Source organism: Typopeltis vanoorti, chromosome 24 (assembly GCF_054136105.1).
Source record: "Typopeltis vanoorti isolate ZY-2024b chromosome 24, IOZ_Tvanoo_1.0, whole genome shotgun sequence".
Lineage (NCBI taxonomy): Eukaryota > Metazoa > Arthropoda > Arachnida > Uropygi > Thelyphonidae > Typopeltis > Typopeltis vanoorti.
In genome coordinates this window covers 73,062,844-73,083,508 of record NC_143572.1, presented here as the reverse complement: position 1 = coordinate 73,083,508, position 20,665 = coordinate 73,062,844, and the positions used below count along the sequence as shown (strand labels likewise).

At 36.0% G+C, this 20,665-nt stretch overlaps 1 protein-coding gene across 2 annotated transcripts in view; it reads right to left on the bottom strand.

The window, feature by feature from the left end:
• LOC150093407 (pleckstrin homology domain-containing family B member 2-like) overlaps positions 1-17,986 on the bottom strand; it is a 222,213-nt gene extending 204,227 nt beyond the window's left edge. The window contains exon 1 of one of the 2 annotated variants that reach the window (XM_090413438.1): positions 17,968-17,986. The gene's annotated coding sequence lies outside the window, so the exon portion shown is untranslated. Of the gene's footprint in view, positions 1-17,885 lie in introns of both variants that reach the window. The other variant, XM_090413437.1, reaches the window with a different exon arrangement.
• Between the last annotated feature and the right edge of the window lie 2,679 nt (positions 17,987-20,665).

Here is a 20,665-nt window from a genome sequence, read left to right as displayed (position 1 = left end):
GTATCATCAGCATACCTCAGATTACTGATCAATCTACCTCCTGTCTTGAGCTCATCCAATGCTTTACGCATGATGTCCTCAACATATATACTAAACAAGTGAGGAGAAAGTAAACATCCTTGCCTAACTCCTTTTCTGACTTGAAGCCAGTCAGTTAATCCAACACCTGTTCATACCGTGGCTTCTTGCTCCCTATACAAGTGTGGGGAGGAAGTGGAGAGGATCCAGAGACGAGTGACCAAGATGATAGCAGGTCTGTGGAATGAACCTTATGAGAATAGGTTGAAGATTTGTGGGTTGCAGAAATTGGTCGATAGGCGAAGGAGGGGTGATATGATTGAGACATTCAAATTACTGAAGGGTTTCTATAAGATTGATCCAGAAGATATTTTTGAAAATATGACTGGTCGTGGGAGGACTAGGGGCCATGAATGGAAGCTGGGCAAGAGCGTGGTTGACAAGGGTGTTAGAGCTAGGTTTTTTACTTGGAGAGTAGTGAATGAGTTGAATAAGCTTCCAGAGTCTGTTGTGGGTGCTACGACCGTGAATGAGTTCAAGGCAAGGTATGATAGATACTGTGTGAATGTCGAATAGTTGTTCTTGACATGATGTTAGGACCTCCTTCGATGAGTCTGTCGACTCCTTGGAGTTGCCCGGAACAATAATAATAATAATACAAGTTGGCTCGCAACCTGATAGTGTATTGAAGAAAACCCATTCTTTTCCTTACTTCCCCACAGTTTCACATGCTCAACACAGTCATTTAGAATAATCTAAGAAACACATACCAGAGGGAGTCTGAATTCTTTATATTTTTCTATGATCTGTCTAAGGCAAAGGATCTGATCTCTGGTGCCCTTACCTTTCCTAAAACCTGCTTGTTCCTCGGGCATCTCGACCTCAATCCTATTTAGCATTTACCAATACCTGCTTTCAGAAACATCCATGACGGACCTATACTTGAACATCTAACATTGATAGGTCAAGGCACCAGGGAGCCAAGCAAATCAAGTATGTATATAATTATGTTTCTTTAAAAAAAAATGCAAGCAAACTTGTATTCATAAACAAGAGATGTTCATAATGTAATTTTTTCCCCCTTTTTAAAATTACTGAAGAGAAAGTTATCTTCAGAATAAAGTTTTATTTTAAGTAAAAAAAAAAAAGAATTCAACTTTAATTATTTCAGTAATTATTTTCTAAAAATCTGTTTACAATTTGTTCCAAGTTACACAAACAATCACAGCATTGTTGTTATGACATGCTAAAGTGATCAATTCTTTGTGCAGGAGGAGGAGTTGAAAGTGGTAGCATTTTTGTCTTACCACTCTAGCACCATCCCTCAATCCTTGCAGTTTTATAATACAGTGAGACTTTGTACAAAATGAGATAGTATTTAAGGGAGACATAACAATAAATAAACATAATAAAGTTTATTATTATAAATAATATGATTTATCTAAGTTTTGTTAATTTAAGTCATATCACTTTTAATATAATGCTGTTATTAAATTATTTATCTAAATTTAATTTTAAAAAAAAATCAGCTTAATTTTGGAGTTAACTACAATCTCATTTTATTATCACCCATAAGGTAGCATTCCAGCAGGTGGCTCAGCTCTGTAAATAGGATTAATGTTTTATGCTCTAGCTTCACTCTGTGATTATTCTGATGCATTGATAATAGCAAGTTAGTCCAATGAATTTTTTTTTTATAAACATTTGCAGTAATAAAATTACTATATTCTTGTGAATATGTGTAATAAAAGCCAGTTAGTTTCTGGTCAAAATATATGCAATAATAAGAAGTATTCTACTTGTAACTATGTGTGTCTAATAAAAAGTATGGTAAGCTTATTTCACCATCTACATCAATTATATTACCTCTGCCTTCTCTCAACCAAGCTTTACAAATCACTTTCATAATGTATCCATACAACTGATATTGGTGTATTGACATCAATTATTGATGTCAATACACTTTTTCATTTCTATGTTTTATTATTACATGATACCTCCAAGGAGTCCAAAGACTCATCGAGGGAGGGCATCTACTTCGACAACTCTCCATCTCTACCACTCAAATCCACCAACTACAACAAATCACAACTACCATCATCTATGCCAATGCCATCTTAATAATAAGCTATGGTAAGCTTATTTCAACAACATCTACATCTCAATTATATTGCCTTTGCCCTCTCTCCACTAAGCTTTACAAATCACTTTCATAATGTATCCATATAGCTGATATTCCAGTTTTAATTATGTCAATTACTTCTCTTCCTCTCAAGATATCAATAATTAGTGTAGTTACACCTTTTCCTTTCTATGTTCTAATTCATTCTCCCAAATCCAGTGACGATTTCAGCTTGCAAGGACCCGTTTCAGTGTATTTCAGATTTCAAAATCTTAACCAAAAACAAATCATCATTCAGGACCTCCACAGGGTCGAGACTTATGGGAGGCACATCTTAGATAACACAAAGTCCATCATACAACTCCTTAAACTTGTTCATATTCATAATCTTACCACCCTATCAAGCAATAAATTCCATGGTCCAACCATCCTCCATGCAAAATACATCTCATCCTCTCCTCCTACTTACATCATACTTTCATAATTTCCAGGACATCCCCTTGCCTTTGTTCCTTCCCTTTATTCTACTATGCAAAAAAATCTTCCAGGTATAAATTCTGTAAGTATCTCTCAACAGAATGGGTGATATGATTAAATGTAATCATATCACCCAATCATTTTTTATTCAACTAACTCTAGCCTTCATGACCTGAGTCTAACCTCATGACCAACACTGTACAGTCCTGATATCATTTCTGTTAACTACCTCTGTCCCACTCTTTCTGACCTTCAAATCACAGTGACCAGATCAGAGTAGAATAAATCCAATTAGGTCTGATCAGGACTTCATACAATGGGATCAACACTATTATTTCTGCTGATCAATGTCCTTAGTATTGTAGCAATCCTCTAGGTAATGTTCACCACTTTCACAATACATTCCCTCAACTTCAAATTTCTATCAATCATCACTTAAAGATGCTTGCCTCCTCCACCTCTTCTAGTATAATTCCAGCAATAGAGAATACATCAATTTTCATCAATGGACTCAAATTTCAAGATCTTATATTTTGTTCATTTAAGCTGACATCCCCATTATTGTCAACAAATCTGTGTATTGGATTTGCAGATGAACAAAGAATGATGCTAATACACACATATAGAAGGAACAAAGCAGGCAAAAGAACAGAGCCTTGCATCCAAATAGAAAACTGGCTATCCACTTGCAGAAGTCAGACCATATGATGGAAGCTCATTTAATAGGCCTTCATGCCAAATAGCAACCAGAAAAATATCACAGACCAGGAGACTTTAGTATCAAGTGCAGACATGATTCTTATCGTTTTCAAGTAAAACAAAATAACAGAGATATTGAATGCTGTCTGTTAGGAATGACAGAAGGATATTTATCAAGATCAATACAAGAACTATAAAAAAAAATTAAGTAAGAAGCCAGAAGGTTAGGTGTCTTTCTGTGAAAAGAGATGGAAGCTATGCTTCCACCTCTTTTGCAGATAGTGGAAGCACAATTGGAAAGTTATAACCAGTAGTGCTAGCAAGAGACCAAGTATGACTACTATTTGGAAAGAATGGCCTACAGAAAAGAAGGGAAACACATCAGGAAACTGCATGTGAATTAGATAAAAGGACAACAGCTGAGTAATCCCTGTGGGCACAGAAGAAAGCTTCTGATCAAGTAATGGCGTTGACAACCTTTATGGAGAACGGTTTTGAAAAACAATTGAAAACAATAGCGGTATTCGTGGACCTCTCTGCTGGCTATGACACAGTGTGGAGAGAGAGAAAGAGGATCATATTTTAAAATTCTTAGAAACTATCCCATCATCAAAACTAGCCAACCTAATTAATCAAATACTGGCAGGCAGATGGATACAAGTAGCTCTCAATGAATCCAAAAGTAAATTCTTTAAGATTAAAAATGGCCTACCTCAGGGGTCAGTTCTTACCCCATTGCTTTTTAACTTATATATTAGTGATATCCCGTGACAACATCACAGAGATTCATGTATGCTGACGATATTACCATTGCAACTCAACCAACATTCCAAAAAGCTGAGAAAATGTTAACTGAAGATCTGGCTGTACTTGATAAATACTTTAGGCGATGGCGATTACAACTTAACCTGAACAAAACTGAAGTAGCATCCTTTCATTTAAGTAATATCCAGGCCAACTATATCCCAAAAGTTTACTTCAGAAATAAATAGGTGAAATTTAATAATCATCCAAAATACCTAGGGGTTAACCTAGACCAGTGATGGTGAACCTATGACACGTGTGTCAGCACTGACACACTTGAGGGTTTCAGGTGACACACCTTGGATGTTGAAAGATATTGGTATTCTGATAAAAAAAACTGCGATAAATCATGCAAGATCACTCTCAGTTAAGGCAAAGGTAAGTTTCGGTTCATTGAAAGAATTATATTTTATAGTTAGCCTATGTCTATTTAATTTTGTAGTTAGCCTATGTCTATTTAATTTTGTAGTTAGCCTATTTCTATTTAATTTTGTAGTTAGCCTATTTCTATTTTATTTTGTAGTTAGCCTATTTCTATTTTATTTTGTAGTTAGCCTATTTCTATTTTATTTTCTAACTAGCCTATAAACAACCAGCATTTTAAGTTTACATTTTCTTTCTTAATCATTATAATTTCTGCATAGTCATATGATTGATATTATAAAAACTTATAAAATTATTATCACTATTATATGATGCAAACTTATAAAAATTATTATCAATATTATACAATACAAACTTATAAATATGTTATAAACTTAAAAAGTTTTCATTTGACTTCAGTGTGAAATTCGTTCATGCATGCATTCCAAGTCTCTCGACTGAGTAATACAAGTTCTAAAGATATTTAAAACCACTTTAACAGAAAATATAATTCACAGCATTAAATATTGAATTTATCTGAATAAATAATGAAAACATTTTTATAGTTGCAATAAATTCAGTAAATTTTGTTAAATAATGCAAATGGTAACAACTTACGATGACGTCTCAACAAAATCTACTAAATAGCTGCTATTTAGTATCATGATAGAGAGTAAAACGTAACAAGGTTGCTACGAACGTACCGGTAATAAATCTGGCAACTCTGATGAAAGAAGTAGTGGTAGTCTTGCATGGTCTACCACTTAAGTAATTTGAGTTGCCAGTATATAATTCATTTCCAGTAATTGTTATTTCTTATTAATTATTACTGTTTAATTACCGCTGTATATAATTATGATCTTTTTTTAATTTGTAAACCCTTTTACAATGGCAGCTAGCACTAATAAGAAACTAAAATTATCACAGAAAGGAAGTGGAAGAAATTTCCAAGATGCCTGGACTGAACAATATGGTGTTATTGATAGAGGCGATACAGTTCTCTGTAAATTGTGTGGTGAGCTATCTGTGAGTAGAACTTGGAATGTAAGAAGACATTTTGAAACTAAGCACCTAGAAAAAACTTTTGAAGAATGCAAAGAATACATATCGCAACATCTAAAACTAGCAGAATCACAATCAGGGACTTTAATTAAATTTGTTTCAGTACCTTCAAATTTAGTAGCCGGAAGTTACAGTATTTCACATACTATTGTTGAACATGGGAAACCACTTAGTGATGGTGATTATATTAAAGAAACTTTCGTAAAGTGTGCACCATTTTTATTTGAGGATTTTCATAATAACGAAGCTATTGTAAAGCGCATGAAAGAGTTACCATTAAGTATGAATACTATTAAAGACAGAGTTATATCAATGAATGCTAGTATAAAAAATCAAATACAACAAGACTTGAACTCATCCACTGTTTTTTCATTTGTCTCAACAAAACTACAGATATTACGTCATCAGCTCGATTGGCTATTATTGCAAGGTATGTTCACAGCAATTCTATGTATGAGGAATTGATAAAGTTAGAAAATTTGCCTCAAAACACGACAGGTAAATACATATGTGACTGTGTTGTTAAAGTGTTCTGTGAGAAACAGATAGATTTATCAAAAATATTTTCGATTACAACTGATGGCGTGCCTAATATGGTTGGCCGTAATGTCAGTTTTATCAAATAATTTACAGAATATGTTGGTCATCCCCTGGTTTGTTTCCATTGTATTATACATCAGGAGACACTGTGTGCAAAATCAGGCTTAAAGGATTTGGATGATGTGATGAGAATTGTGACAAAGGTAACTAATTTTATTGCTGACAAGGCTTTAAACAAACAAGAATTTAATTCACTTTTAAGCGAAGTTGAATCAGTGTACAATGGTCTATTAATGTACAATAATATTCAATGGTTGGATTGTGGCCAAGTATTCGAACGGTTTGTTGAATGTTTAAATATGAAGGGCATGGAGAACGAATTTTCTCAGTTGAACGATTCTGCATGGCTCAGTAAGCTGATGTTTTTTCACAGATTTTTCATTTCACCTGAATGAACTTAATATACAATTGCAAGGTTTTGGAAAATCTGTCAACGTTATGTTTCGCACGATCAAAAGCTTTGAGAATAAACTCAAAATATTTCAACGTGATTTAGAAAGTAACAATTTTAAGTATTTCCCAAGAGTGAAAATTTTTTTTTAATGAAGCCAGCCCCAAAAATCGTGAACAACATATCAACCAATCTATCGTAGTTCTAAAGTCAGTAAATGAGCAGTTGTCTTCTAGATTTGAGCAATTTCAAATGTTCGAACAAACAATCCAATTCATAAAGTATCCTGATGAAACAGAATTCATCGATCTTAAATTAGATGGCTTTGAGTGGTTGGATTTAAAAGATCTAGAAATGCAACTAGCCAACTTCCAGTGTAATCCTATCTGGAAAAGAAAGTTTATTGCTCTTAGAAATGAATTAGAAGAACCTGAACAGGAAAGTCTGCATGATACCGCATGTAAAAATTCACACTGTGAAATTCTAAGTGTGTGGAATAGCCTTCCCGAAAATTTTCATGCTCTTAAAATCTTTGCTGAAGCTCTTCTAACAATTATCTCTTCTACATATTCTTGTGAAACTCTATTTTCTGCCTTAAATAATATGAAATCGAAAGGGAGAAATAGATTAAGCAATGATCTGAGCGCTGCCTGTGTAGCATTAAAATGTACACATTATAGTCCTTCTGTAAAGCAGCTTTCTATCAGTGCTCAGCAACAGAAAAGTCATTAAATGTAATGTAAGTTTGTAATTTAACTTTATTAAATTAATTGTATAATATGAATTCATAGATTTTATATCAATGTCCTATTAAATAAATAGCCTAATATGATATGTGTAAGTCACCATCTATGATTATGTACTTAAATTTATAATGCATGTATGCAAGTGACACATCAACAACGTCAATAATTAAAAATAAAAGATGTTTGACACACCTGGGTAAAAAGGTTTGCCATCACTGCCCTAGACAGAAGTTTGGCATTTAAATATCATCTAGAAAATATTGCTGGAAAATTAAAAACTCATAATAATATAATGCATAAACTTGCTGATACTTCTTGGGGTGCTGATGCCAATACACTGCATACTACTAAACTGTCTTTGGTCTATTCTACAGCAGAATATTGTGCTCCTGTGTGACTCAACAGTGCACATGCTTCTTTAGTCGATGTCCAGCTGAATCAAATTATGAGAATAATATCTGGAGCTCTAAGATCTATTCCTGGCTACTAGCTCCCAACTCGCAGTAATATAGGCCCTCCCTCGCTCCGCAGGACCCAAGCCTTAAGCAAACTATGGACAAAAATAATTGGAAACAGTTCCTTGAATATCCATCAAGACATTTTCTTCCATACTTCACAAAGACTGAAATCTAGGCACCCTGCCTGGAGGAGTGCAATACAAACAAATGACCAGAACTGCAACCTATGCGAGTCATGGGGAGAGTATTGGCTTCAATGTACCTCCAATCTTCAAATTCCCATTTCAAATCTAGCATCTCGTCTGAAGGGCTTTGATCTCCCTAGACATGTATGGACTACTTTAAATCAGATCAGAACAGGACATGGGAGATGTAAGCATCTCTTGCATAAATGGAACTGGTCCTATACTTACTCCAAACTGTGAATGCGGAAGAGGGATCCAGACTATCAATCACATAGTGCTTGAGTGCCCTATCTACTCATTCTCGGGTTCTAAAGAGGACTTTTTTAAACTGACCCCAGAATTCCTGGAGTATATCCGGGATTTAAGGATTAAGCTCTGACTCCTGATTCTTAATTTTGATGTTTAATCATTTCAACCTAGTACAATTGTAAAAATCATATTAAAAGTGTACCCCTTTTAATATGATGATTTTTACAATTGTTTTTATGCTGTTTTATGTAATTTGTATGTTTTATTCTGAGACCTGTACATCATACGCTACATAAATGAATAAATACATAAAAAAAAAAAAAGAAGTAGGAAAGAAAGACACGTATGGACTACTTTAAATGGGATCAGAACAGGACACGGGAGATGTAAGCATCTCTTTCTTAAATGGAACCAGTCTGATACTCCAAACTGTGAATGCAGAAGTGGGATCCAGACTATCAATCACATTGTGCTTGGGTGCCCTATCTATTCATTCTCAGGCACTAAAGAGGACTTTTTTAAACTGACTCCAAAATTTCTGGAGTGGATCCAGAATTTAAGGATTAAGCCCCGATTCCTGATTCTTAATTTTTAATGTTTAATCATTTCAACTTATTGTACCCCTTTTAATATGATTTTTACAATTGTTTTTATGTTGTTTTATGTAATATCCTGAGACCTGTACATCATACGCTAAATAATAATTCAGTAAGGGTAGCAAGAATCTTTAATAAGAATGCATGATTGAGAGCTACAAAAAAAAAAGGGATGATTAATAGTGTGTGTGTGGGGGGGGGGGGGGGAACAATTGCACTAGAAATCATGACTTAGGTGAAGAAGCCAGAAGAGAGTAGGATGGGTGTCTTGAATGGTTTAACTATGGCTAATACTAGATAAAAAAAATAACAGTAGCAATTAGCATATAAATCTGAAGGTAAGAAGTGATGTTTGTTTCTGAACCAGACTTTGGATTTGTTGAAGGGCCAATTGCAATACACCTACTTCCTGATCAATTGGCAGATGGGTCTTCTGTATCTTTATTAAAGTTGTTGGGCATAACTTCGACCATTCCTTATATTCATTCCTATCTCATCCTGAAAGATAAGGTGGATCTCTAGGCATGTCTTTTTCTTCAATTCTTGTACAGATAACCAAGACAAATTACTTACTATGCCATGAACTTCTCACAGCATACCTGCTCTGATCTTTTGACAGAAGGACCATTAGAAAAATCCTCAGTAGTCTTGATAAGTCTCCTGGTCAAGATAATATATCCCTTTAGTTCTGTTCAAAATTTGTGCTCCAGAATTAACACCCATCCTATATTGCACATAGGAGTTGTAATGCTCATCTGGTATCAACCCACTGACACAAAAGCAAGCCTTTATCCAGTCTGTCCCTAAAAAGGAAGGCGACAGTCACCCAGGCACTGTGCTTTAGAGCGAAGCTTCTTAAACTGTAAGTCACAAAAACAGTAAAAGGTTTCTGAACACAGTATCAAATATTGTTGAGGTATTCAGTGATCAATTGATAAGGGTGTTTCATCCTGATCAGGGTGGAATCATGAGGAAATTAAGTATAGAGGACATAGAAGGAGATGGCTTAATTTTGAATGTAGGAATTTGAGGAAATAAATAACCTTGATGTCAATAAGGCGATAGGATTTGATGGCATATCATCACACATCCTAAGGGAATGTTCCAGGGAAATGGCAGTAGCATTGGCATGCCTGTTTATTAAATCTTGCAACAGCACAGGTTCCAAGGGAATGGAAGGAAGGTAAAATTGTTCCACTGCATAAAGGTGGTGATAAGGCTGTAGCTTCAAATTACAGGCTGGTCTGTATATCTGGAGTTGTGGTGAAGGTACTAGAGATTGGCGAGAAGTAGGATACAGAAATGGGTTGATAACAGCAGTTTTCTCTGTGGTTATCAGCATGGATAACCACAGAGAAAACCACTAGTGGTGCACCTGCAGCACACCACTAGTGACCTTCCTCCTTTAGGATACTGCACCCCAAATATACAAATTTCTGGTACCTATCCATCAACCAGTCACTGATATAACTCAGAAGTCTATTATCCAATTCCATCTGTTTCAATTTATTTAAGAGCTTGTCATGTGGCAGTCTATCAAAAAACTTTGCAAAATCTAAGTACACCACTGTATATGCATCTTCCCCATCCAAGGTAACCTTGTTATAGTACATAAGTTGTGAATATGATCTCCCCTTAACAAGGTTACCTTGGATGGGGAAGATGCATATATATACAGTGGTGTACTTAGATTTTGCAAAGTTTTTGATAGACTGCCACATGACAAGCTCTTAAATAAATTGAAACAGATGGAATTGGATAATAGACTTCTGAGTTATATCAGTGACTCGTTGATGGATAGGTACCAGAAATTTGTATATTTGGGGTGCAGTATCCTAAAGGAGGAAGGTCACTAGTGGTGTGCTGCAGGCGATCAGGGGTCAATTTTGGGACCGCTGTGGTTTAATTTGTATGTGAATGATATGGCGATGGGTTTATCTAGTGCAGCTGTTTGCAGATGATGCAAAACTGGGAAGAGCAATGCAGAGTCAAGCAGATGTTATAGTCATACAAGAGGACTTGAATAGATTGTATGAATGAGCAGCTAACTGAAACTGTCAGTACAAAGTTGCAAAGTGTAAGGTTTTGAGATTTGTATACAAAGTATACACTTGGAGGGGACTTTAACAGAAGTAGATGAGATGAGAGATCTAGGAGTGATGGTGGACAATAATCCGTATGAGGCCTAATCAAGGCCTCATACTGAGATGGAAGTGCAGGGAGTCAACTGAAAGTGCTACCCCACTTTGGATGACACACTACACTCACTTAGCACCATAAGGTACTACAAAGGATAATACATAAAACCACCATTTGTCAGCTGACACCTTGAATGCAGAGTTCAGAATTGACCAGAACACAAATCTGCACAAAAACATTCAGAACTAAGGCTTACAACACAGGTTTCCATTGTAGGACTGCAACATTAAAGTCGGTTATTACCTGAACCAACATGCAGCGTCTTGTTCAGTGGTACAAAGAGCACGTATAGCGAGACCTGAAAGCTTGGAAAGCTGTGTCATGGAGTCATGCTACGCCCTCTCCCGAGCAGACGGACAGGTATGGGTGTTGTGGATGCCCAATGCAAGTCTCTTACCAGAGTGTGTAACCCCAACTATAAAATTCTGAAGTGGCAGTGTGATGGAATGGTCCTATTTTTCCTAGTTTGCTTTGGACCTCTGTTTATAGTACTACAAACACTGAACTCTGAGAGATATTTAAACATTCTGGACAATGCTTCCTACTTTGTGATGTTTTTGCAGAACTGACCATGGTCTCTTTTGGCAAGACAATAAGGCACTGTGGCATAAGGCTGCTGCTGCTGTAACGACATGGTTTGTGGACATGAACGTCACCTTACTCGACTGGCCTCTATAGAGTCCTGATCTCAACCACACTGAACATATGTGGGATAAATGGAGTATCGGATGAGGTTAAGGGATGTCCACCCAACAAGTCCAGAACTTGATTACATGCCTACAAGAAAAATCAAAAATGCTCACTGATCGCTATCACACACTTGTGGAAAGCACGTCCTCCTCAGTGGCAGCTCGTGGCTTGAAATCATGGGGGTGCTGCAACTTTCGAAATACAGTGGAACCTCAGTTGTCGAATGCCTCTGTTCTTGAACAATTCGGTTCCCGAACATATTTTCCAAACAAAAATGCCCCGGTTTCCGAACAGGCAAACGGCAACCACATAGTGAGCTGTAAGGCGGGAAAGCGGCAGCCTTCATTCAGGTGCAGACACCTGCTCAAATTTGCAGAGAGTTTCTTGATTTCTTTGTGTTTTGTTGTTTTTTTTTCATAAATTATAATTAATTAAGCCACTATGGGGCCGCAGAAGAATAGTGATAGCAGCAAAATGAAAAGAAAAGTTGTTAGAACCACGATAGAGATGAAAAAAGAAATCATATCCAAACATGAAAATGGATTCATGTCTCGAATCTTGCTATGCAGTTCGGTATGGTGAAATCAACGATATGTACAATACTCTAAAATAAAGAGGCAATCAAGAGAGTTGATGTTGCAAGAGAAGTGAAAGCTCTTACTACACAAGGATCGCGGACAATTGAAGAAGTGGAAAAATTGTTCTGATATGGATAAACGAGAAACAGTTAGCTGGTGATGGTGTTTCTGAGGCTATAATTTGTGAAAAAAGCGAGGCAATTACATGATGACCTGTTAAAGAAAAACCCTGATACGAGTGCTGATACTGATGTGTTCAAAGCTAGTAGAGGGTTTGAGAAATTTAAGAGAAGTGGCATACATAGTGTGGTTAGGCTGCGAGTTCAAACCGGAGAAGCTGCTGAGAAATATGTGAAAGAATTTAGCAACTATATAAAGGCTGAGGGTTTTTCTTACCCAACAAGTGTTCACTTGTTATGAACCCAGCCTATTTTGGAAAAAATTGCCAAAGAGGACCTACATCACTCAGGAGGAAAAAGCATTGCCAGGACACGAGTCAATGAAGGACAGGCTGACTCTTGCTATGTGGAAATGCAAGTGGGGACTTCAAGGTCAAGCCATTGCTTGTGTACCATTCTGAGAATCCGAGGGTGTTTAAGAAAAATAACGTGATGAAAAGTAAATTGCCTGTTATGTGGAGAGCTAATAGTAGGGCTTGGGTAACCAGGCAATTATTTATTGAGTGGATCCATGAAGTCTTTGCCCTAAGTGTGAGAAAATACCTTCAAGAAAAAAATTTGCCAATTAGATGCCCTCTTGTGATGGACAATGTTCCTGCTCACCCTCCAGATTTTATTAGGTGAAAATCTTTTATCACCCTTCGCCGTGATAAAAGATTTTATCACAATGAAGTTCCTATCCCCTAACACAACTTCTCTAATTCAGTCCATGGACCAGCAGGTCATTTCAAACTTTAAGAAACTTGACACCAAAGCACTGTTTCGAAGGTGTTTTGAAGTGACCTCTGACACAGAATTAACACTCTGAGAATTCTGGAAAAATCACTTCAACATCCTCCATTGCTTAAGTATCCTTGACAAAGCCTGGGCGCAAGTGACTTACGGGACGATGAACTCGGCCTGGAGGAAATTGTCTCAACCTCAATGTCTCTGTCTGCTACACAGTCAGAGACAACTGAGACAATATTGCTCTTGTCGATGATATTGTGTCTCTGGGCAAAAGCATGGGCTGTGAAGTGGACAATGCTGATGTGGAGGATCACAGGAATGAGCTCACCACGGAAGAACTGGAACACCTTCAGAAGGAGTAACAAAAGACGGAGGTGAAGGAAATGTCTTCAGACACAGAGGAAAGGATTGAGGATGTTCCTAGTTCTTTGATCAAAGAAATGTGTGCGAAATGGGGTCAGGTACAAAGTTTTGTGGCAAGATATCACCCTCATAAAGCTGTAGCAAACTGCAACATAAACCATTTCAATGACATAACTGGTAATTAGTTTACGGAATTAACAACGCGTATAAAGTATATTAATTAAAGGTAACTTTAATGAATAACTTCTATATTTTGGCAACGTCACATTGCCATCTTCAGGAACATAAAGATATGGTATGTGCACGCAGGCACTAACACAAAGCAAATGAGGAAGAAAGCAAGAAACTAATATTGTTCCTAAAGTCCTAATGGTGCCCTCTTGTGGGCTAATTTGGTAGTCTTGGCAGTTGGGCTGAAGTTCTCATAATGTAAGTCTCCCAAATTTGGGGTAGTTTCATGCACCCAAATTTGTTGAGGTTAGGAACGTTTTTTAGAGCTGCTGAAGATTCTTTGAATAATCTTTCGTATTTAAACTTGATGCGGTGTATTATTTTTGTTTTCTTCTGCGGTTATATCCTCAAAAAATATGACCTTATGTCTTGTTACAGACCATATAAAAAGTTGGCATCCATTATCTGCTCTACCAAAGACCAACCACTTCCCCTAGATCTACCTGGTGTATATCAAGTCCCTTGCAGCTGCAAATTGTCCTACTTTGGCCAAACAGGCAGAACAGCAAATATCAGTATTTCAGAACACAAAGACTACATCACCAGTACAGTCGCTCTGGGCTGGCAGACCATGCCTTAGATACCCACCATAGAATTCGTTGGAAGAAAACAAAAATAATACACCGCAGCAAGTTTAAATACGAAAGATTATTCAAAGAATCTTCAGCAGCTCTAAAAAACATTCCTAACCTCAACAAATTTGGGTGCATGAAACTACCCCAAATTTGGGAGACTTACATTATGAGAACGTCAGCCCAACTGCCAAGACTACCAAATTATCCTGCAAGAGGGCACCATTAGGACTTTAGGAACAATATTAGTTTCTTGCTTTCTTCCTCATTTGCTTTGTGTTAGTGCCTGCGTGCACATACCATATCTTTATGTTCCTGATGATGGCAATGTGACGTTGCCGAAATATAGAAGTTATTCATTAAAGTTACCTTTAATTAATATACTTTATATGCGTTGTTAATTCCGTAAACTAATTACCAGTTATGTCTGACCAACGTATAAGCCTTGCTACTAGAATCAATTCAATGACAGTGCCAAGTCTCACTTCAGAAACATTTTAAAACGCAGGCAAAAACAAATGTCATTGGACAGGTTTGTAGTGAGAGAGAGGCCCAGTGTGTCTCAAGCAGAGTCGAGTGGTGCCAAGAGACAGAAAAGAGAAAAGACTCCCTTTACTCACCTCCTTCCAATTACGGCATTAACTCTCCTCCATATGTATAGTTAAAGTGAAGTTAAATTTTCGTTTTTATTTTATCTATTTATTGTGTTTATTCTTTTTATGTAAGATTTTATGCATTTTCATTATGTTTGTATATGATCTTATACATGAAGTACTGTTGTAAAGGTTTAAATAAACAATCATCTGGGGTTCAGGAACGGATTAATCCATTTCACATTAATTCTTATGGGAAAATGGTTTCAGTTTTCAAACAATTCGGTTTCCGAACAGCCTTCGGGAATGAATTAAGTTCAACAACCAAGGTTCCACTGTATACATAAACATTGTCAGTACAGTGTATGTGTGTTTGGATAAAATAACAAAATTATGGTAAAAATTAAAAAAAAAAATTAAACATGAAAAAATATTGTTTATTATTGAAAAAATTATACAGTTAGTATAATTCAAAATTATTTAAAAATAAAATCCATTATCATAACCCCAATAATGTTCTAAAATAAAAACTATAACAAATGTTATGTCTTTAACTGTAATGTCCAGATATTTAGAGACGGAGTAAACACGATAAGCACTACGAACACTCTACTACTGGAGCAAACTGCATATAAACAACAGTGGAACTGTGAGACGGACAGTGCCACATTTTGTTAATAGCTCACACTCACTATGACTTGCATATGCTTTCATATGTAGTAATATGACACTGTGGTAAACAGTGTTGCTAGCGTCCTTCGCCCTCCTAAGTGCTACAAGATGGATTTTTATTATTTTTTATACAAAATAAGAGAATTGTATAGGATTGTTGATGATAAAATTAAATATTATGAGCAATCATAAATAAATTAATAAATCTATTTATATATCGAGAAAAATTGAAGGTGCTGCAGTTCCACAGTGCTTATGCACAAGCCGCCCCCTGGTCCTCCTACATCTTAAGGTGGGTGCAATGGCTGTTTGTTCCTCATACTATGGTGTCTGTTGACTTCTTTCCAAGCAGTATATATCTAACCCTTAAATAGAGAACACAAATAGAACTGCTATAGAACTCTGATATGGAGCCACATTTGTGGACAAAGCAATATAATCCCCAACTTTTCAATAAACTTGTTAATAGATATCTTTTTTCTCAACCACAAACTGCTGTGCATTATAAAACTTATGACCTGGTGTGCAAGTCAATACAAAATATATCTATATTAATAGTTTCAATGGAGCTCTTTAATTGGAAAGAGCTGGATTCCAAATCTAGGGTTTTTCAGCCAAAGGTGAGTTACCTGGTCTCATAAGGAGATGGGATTTTTACTTCCAGAAACTCAGGTTTGTCAACTCGCAAAACAGACAATACAGCCAGAAGAAAACAACTGACAGCCATAGCACACTATGCAGATAGAATTGACCACTTTATGAGTGCATTAATTAGGTTTCAATAATGCCAAGTTACTTGGCCATGCCAGAACATCGAGCCTAAGACTGTGAAAGAATGAGATGGGATGCATTTAATTTAATACTATAAATATTATTATTATTATTACACGACACCTCCAGGGAGTCCAAAGATTCATCAAGGGAGGGCACGTATTCCACCACTCTGTCTCCACCACTACTTTCGTCATCTACACCAGCACCATCTGCTGCCGACCACCACTACTTTTCATAGGCAATCACAAGCATCCATGCCCACGGTGGGATTCGAACCCACAGCCTTTTGGCTGGAAAGCGGATATGCTAACCACTGGGCCAACCAGGCCGGCAAATATAAAACAATTAGAATCGCTTCAGAATTCTATGATATGGAGCCACTTATTTGTGTACAAAATGTATATCAAATTTTGAAATGTTAACATATTACAAAAAAAAAAAAAAAAAAGATTGGCCTCAATGAAAAACACTGTAAATGGATCTAAATAAAATTACTTTGGGGTAGAGCAGGGGGGGGGGGATGCGACCATAGTTACACAATAACATAGGATGAAGTTAATGTTCAATTATATTGAAAAATGTAATGTGGAAAGAAAATAAAAAATATTAAGAGTGAAGTCAAACTAAAAATTTCCGACTTCCGTAAAGTTTATATCAAAACTTTAATTTTTGTGTATATACCAGCTGTGAACATTCATATTTCGAGTATTTTATTAAGTTTTTGAGTTTCAACAAGTAGATCCAATAAAAGTTTAGAAAAGATCTTTCTCAAACTTGTACAAAACTTTATTCATATGAAAAATCCATTAATGCTTAACTAATGGTATTGTGTGAATAACGGTTAGTATGTCAATGTTGGGTCTCCCGCGATGAGTCTTTTGACTCCATGGAGGCACCTTACATAATAATAATAATAATGTAGCTTTCTTTGCATGAACCTGCGAAAAATAGCTATGTACATTTTTGACATGCCGTATTATGGTATACTACTGAAATTATTCGTAATTACCATTTTAAAGTTTCAATCAGATATTCTCACGTATAACGGATTCAAAACCAAAATTTCAAAATATCCCCAATTAAACAGGGATTTAAATTTTCAATTTTATATCCAGATTTATTTACTTGGACAAGTTTTCGATTCCTCGTGCAATACGGCGCACTAAGATCAAGGTTCTAAATGTCATTCGTTTTCACCTGTTATTTTCGCCAGTGGTACAAATTAATCTCTTCACCCCCCCCCCCACTCTGTTACACCCTCCACCTCACGCTTCTAGCAGTTACTTTTTGCTACTCTGCATCTTTTAATTTAATTAGCAGAATGATCAGAATCCTGCCTATGTAACATCAAATTTCAAGTAAGTTAATAATTAAGTAATATACAACAATCGCTCTACATACCATTCCAATATTCTATGAACAGTCAAGAGAAATACCAACTGCGAAGATATTATTAGAGAATGATATTAATAAGCATACGCACTCACTTAAGCTAACTCATCTACTAAAAAAAAAATTATAATAAAAAAACTTACCAATTAACTCACTATATATATATATTTATTTATCTGTTCCCAAACAAAATCGCAAACCACTAAAATGGAAACTTCTACTTACTGAACTAAGACATCCAATTACGGTCTGCAGGCGCATATATAACGCCACCTACAAATTTGACTTGATGTAAATAAAAACAACAAATATATTTTAAGTGAGAATGAAAAACTTCATAACAAACACTATCAATCGCAAAAGTTTCTTCATTCTTCAGGCTATAATTGTAAATCAATTTGAATTCAAATAGAAATATGATCTGTTGTGCCATGTTTGTAGTTGGCAATCGTCGAGGTCAACAACAGTTCTCCTTCCCATGGGATAATTAACAGTCATAAGTAGGTCACGATGAGTAGTATGAACAAAGATAGAAACGTTCAGTAGAACGTTCAAAACAGAAACCAAAATAAGATGACAAACGAGCATGTTTGGGAATGATCGTTTGATTTTTAATGATTTTTAAGATAATTTTTAAGATAAGTGAAACGGATGTTTAATTCAGATTTATTACGAAAATTGAATTTCATGTGCTGAAAATTATGCACACGAAAAGATTCATATAAAAATAATTACTTGACAATAAATAATATTCTTGTAATAATCATTTACCTAAGGTTAAACAAACACAGTTTGCTCATGAAATATTTTCAAACCTAATCTCATTCTATACACAGGAGTCTGCCTCCCTATACATATATCAAGGCTACTTTGTGATTGGATGGCGAATTTAGCGCTCTTGAGAAATAGGTGATTTTTTATTTGTTTTATTGTTTTTTTATTTTCTTAAAAAATTAGTGTTTTACAGTATATTAGTGTTTTATGATTTTTGCTAAAATATTGCATTATTAAATATAGTTTTAAATAGCGCCAAAAACGCACAAGAAATGTAATTCTAGAAGAGAATAAGAAGGCTTGTCCCACAGAGACTGAAAATATTCAGGAGGTTATTGAAAATGAATTAATCTCCAAAATAGCGAAGTTAAAACAGATTATTAAAGAGCGACGACGCGGGAATTACAGAAACTCCAACGGCGTTTGAATAAGGAAGAAAATAAAATTAAGCAGCAGAATAAGAAACGCCAAAGCATGGAACCAAGTACGTTAGTAAGTAACGAAAATCTAGTAAGTGATGTTGCTTGTAAAAAGAAGGATGTTATTCGATGGTGACTCTATAATAAAACATGTTGATGATGAGAGGCTTATAGCTTCAAGTTTTCCGGAGCAAAGATTAAAAAACGTAGAACAGGCAATTGAAAAACATAAAAGAAAAGTAAACGAAATCGTAATTGTAGTAGGTACTAACGACTTAACTAGCGATTAGTTCAGTATGAGACAGGCCATGAAAGAGTTGTTGGAAGAACTAGCGTGAAGAGCAAAAAAGTGAAGTTGGAAGCATAATACCTCGATATGACAAAAATGAATTAAGAAGAAGGACTATGATGGCAAACGATTCGATGTGTAGTCTATAAAAGGAATAGATGAGAGTTTTGGTATGTGTTGAGTGTATTTGAGGAATGATGAATTTCTATGAGAGGGACGACCTACACTTGAATACATTTAGTATCAATGTGTGCATAGATGTCTGCCTATATAAGGCACTAGAGAGAGATCTGCAAGTTGTTCAACTTGCAGATCTCTCTGAATGTGTCATTCAGACTACAGACAAAGGTATACAAAAGAACATGCAAGTAGCTTACTATGTCTGTAAACGTATGCTAGGAGAATCGGAAACAAAGGGGATAATAAACAAAGTTTGTTGTCCTGGTCAATATGTTGGGACCTCAGACTGTAGGTATTTGTAAGATCTGGCTACCAAAATCAGACATAGCAACTGGTATCGAGTATAAAGGGTATGGATAGGTGAGGAGGGGGCATGCTGCTAATGATATCGGATGACTTGAATCCGGTTTGAGTTGAGACATGATTGTAATACTAGTAAGAGTTTTCATGTGGCAGTGAGTTTAGCGGGGTGTTGTTACAGATTTGGTAGATCGGTTGCTAGCGATGAAGAAATACATCACCAAATAGAGCTGATAGGCGCGAAAATGTAATCGTAATGTGCGACTTTAATTATCCACACATTTATTGGTAGCATTAGAATCTCGTGATAGGAATGAAACTGAATTTACCAAGTTGTTGCGAGACAACTTTCTCAAGCAGCATGTGACAGAAGGAACTCGAGGTCTAATTAGAGTGTCAGAGGGTGTTTCCGTTAAATACAGAAATAATCTTCCTCCAGTTGAGGACATCGATCATGTGGTACTTGAGAATTGGCTACGTTTATGAATGTGGCATTCAGGAAAGGTTACATGCTGAACTTCAAAGCAAGAAATTACAACCTACTGAGCAGTACACTGAGTTTAGTGCAATGGTGTCGGTTGCTGAACGGGAAGAATTTAAAAATATTTGAACGATGCAATATCACAATATGTCCCGAGAGTTCGCACAATAAATATAATAGGAGTGAAAGGGATGTGTAATCTTATCAAGCAAGAGATTCGTAAGAAAAGGATGGTGTGGAGGAAATATGGCGCGCATAAAGATGATGTCTGTTATGAAAATTATAAGACGTGGGCCAGAAGAGTTCACAAGTGTTGTTGTTGTTGTTGATACTGTCATCCTGTAGAATTCCACTGCTCGGAAAAGGCCTTCCCCGTGTTATTCCATTCGACTCTATTTTGAGATCTTCGTGACCAAGTTAATCCTGATGTTAAAGTAAGTTAAGATCTCCATTTGGTCTTCTGTGTTCCTCTACCTCTTT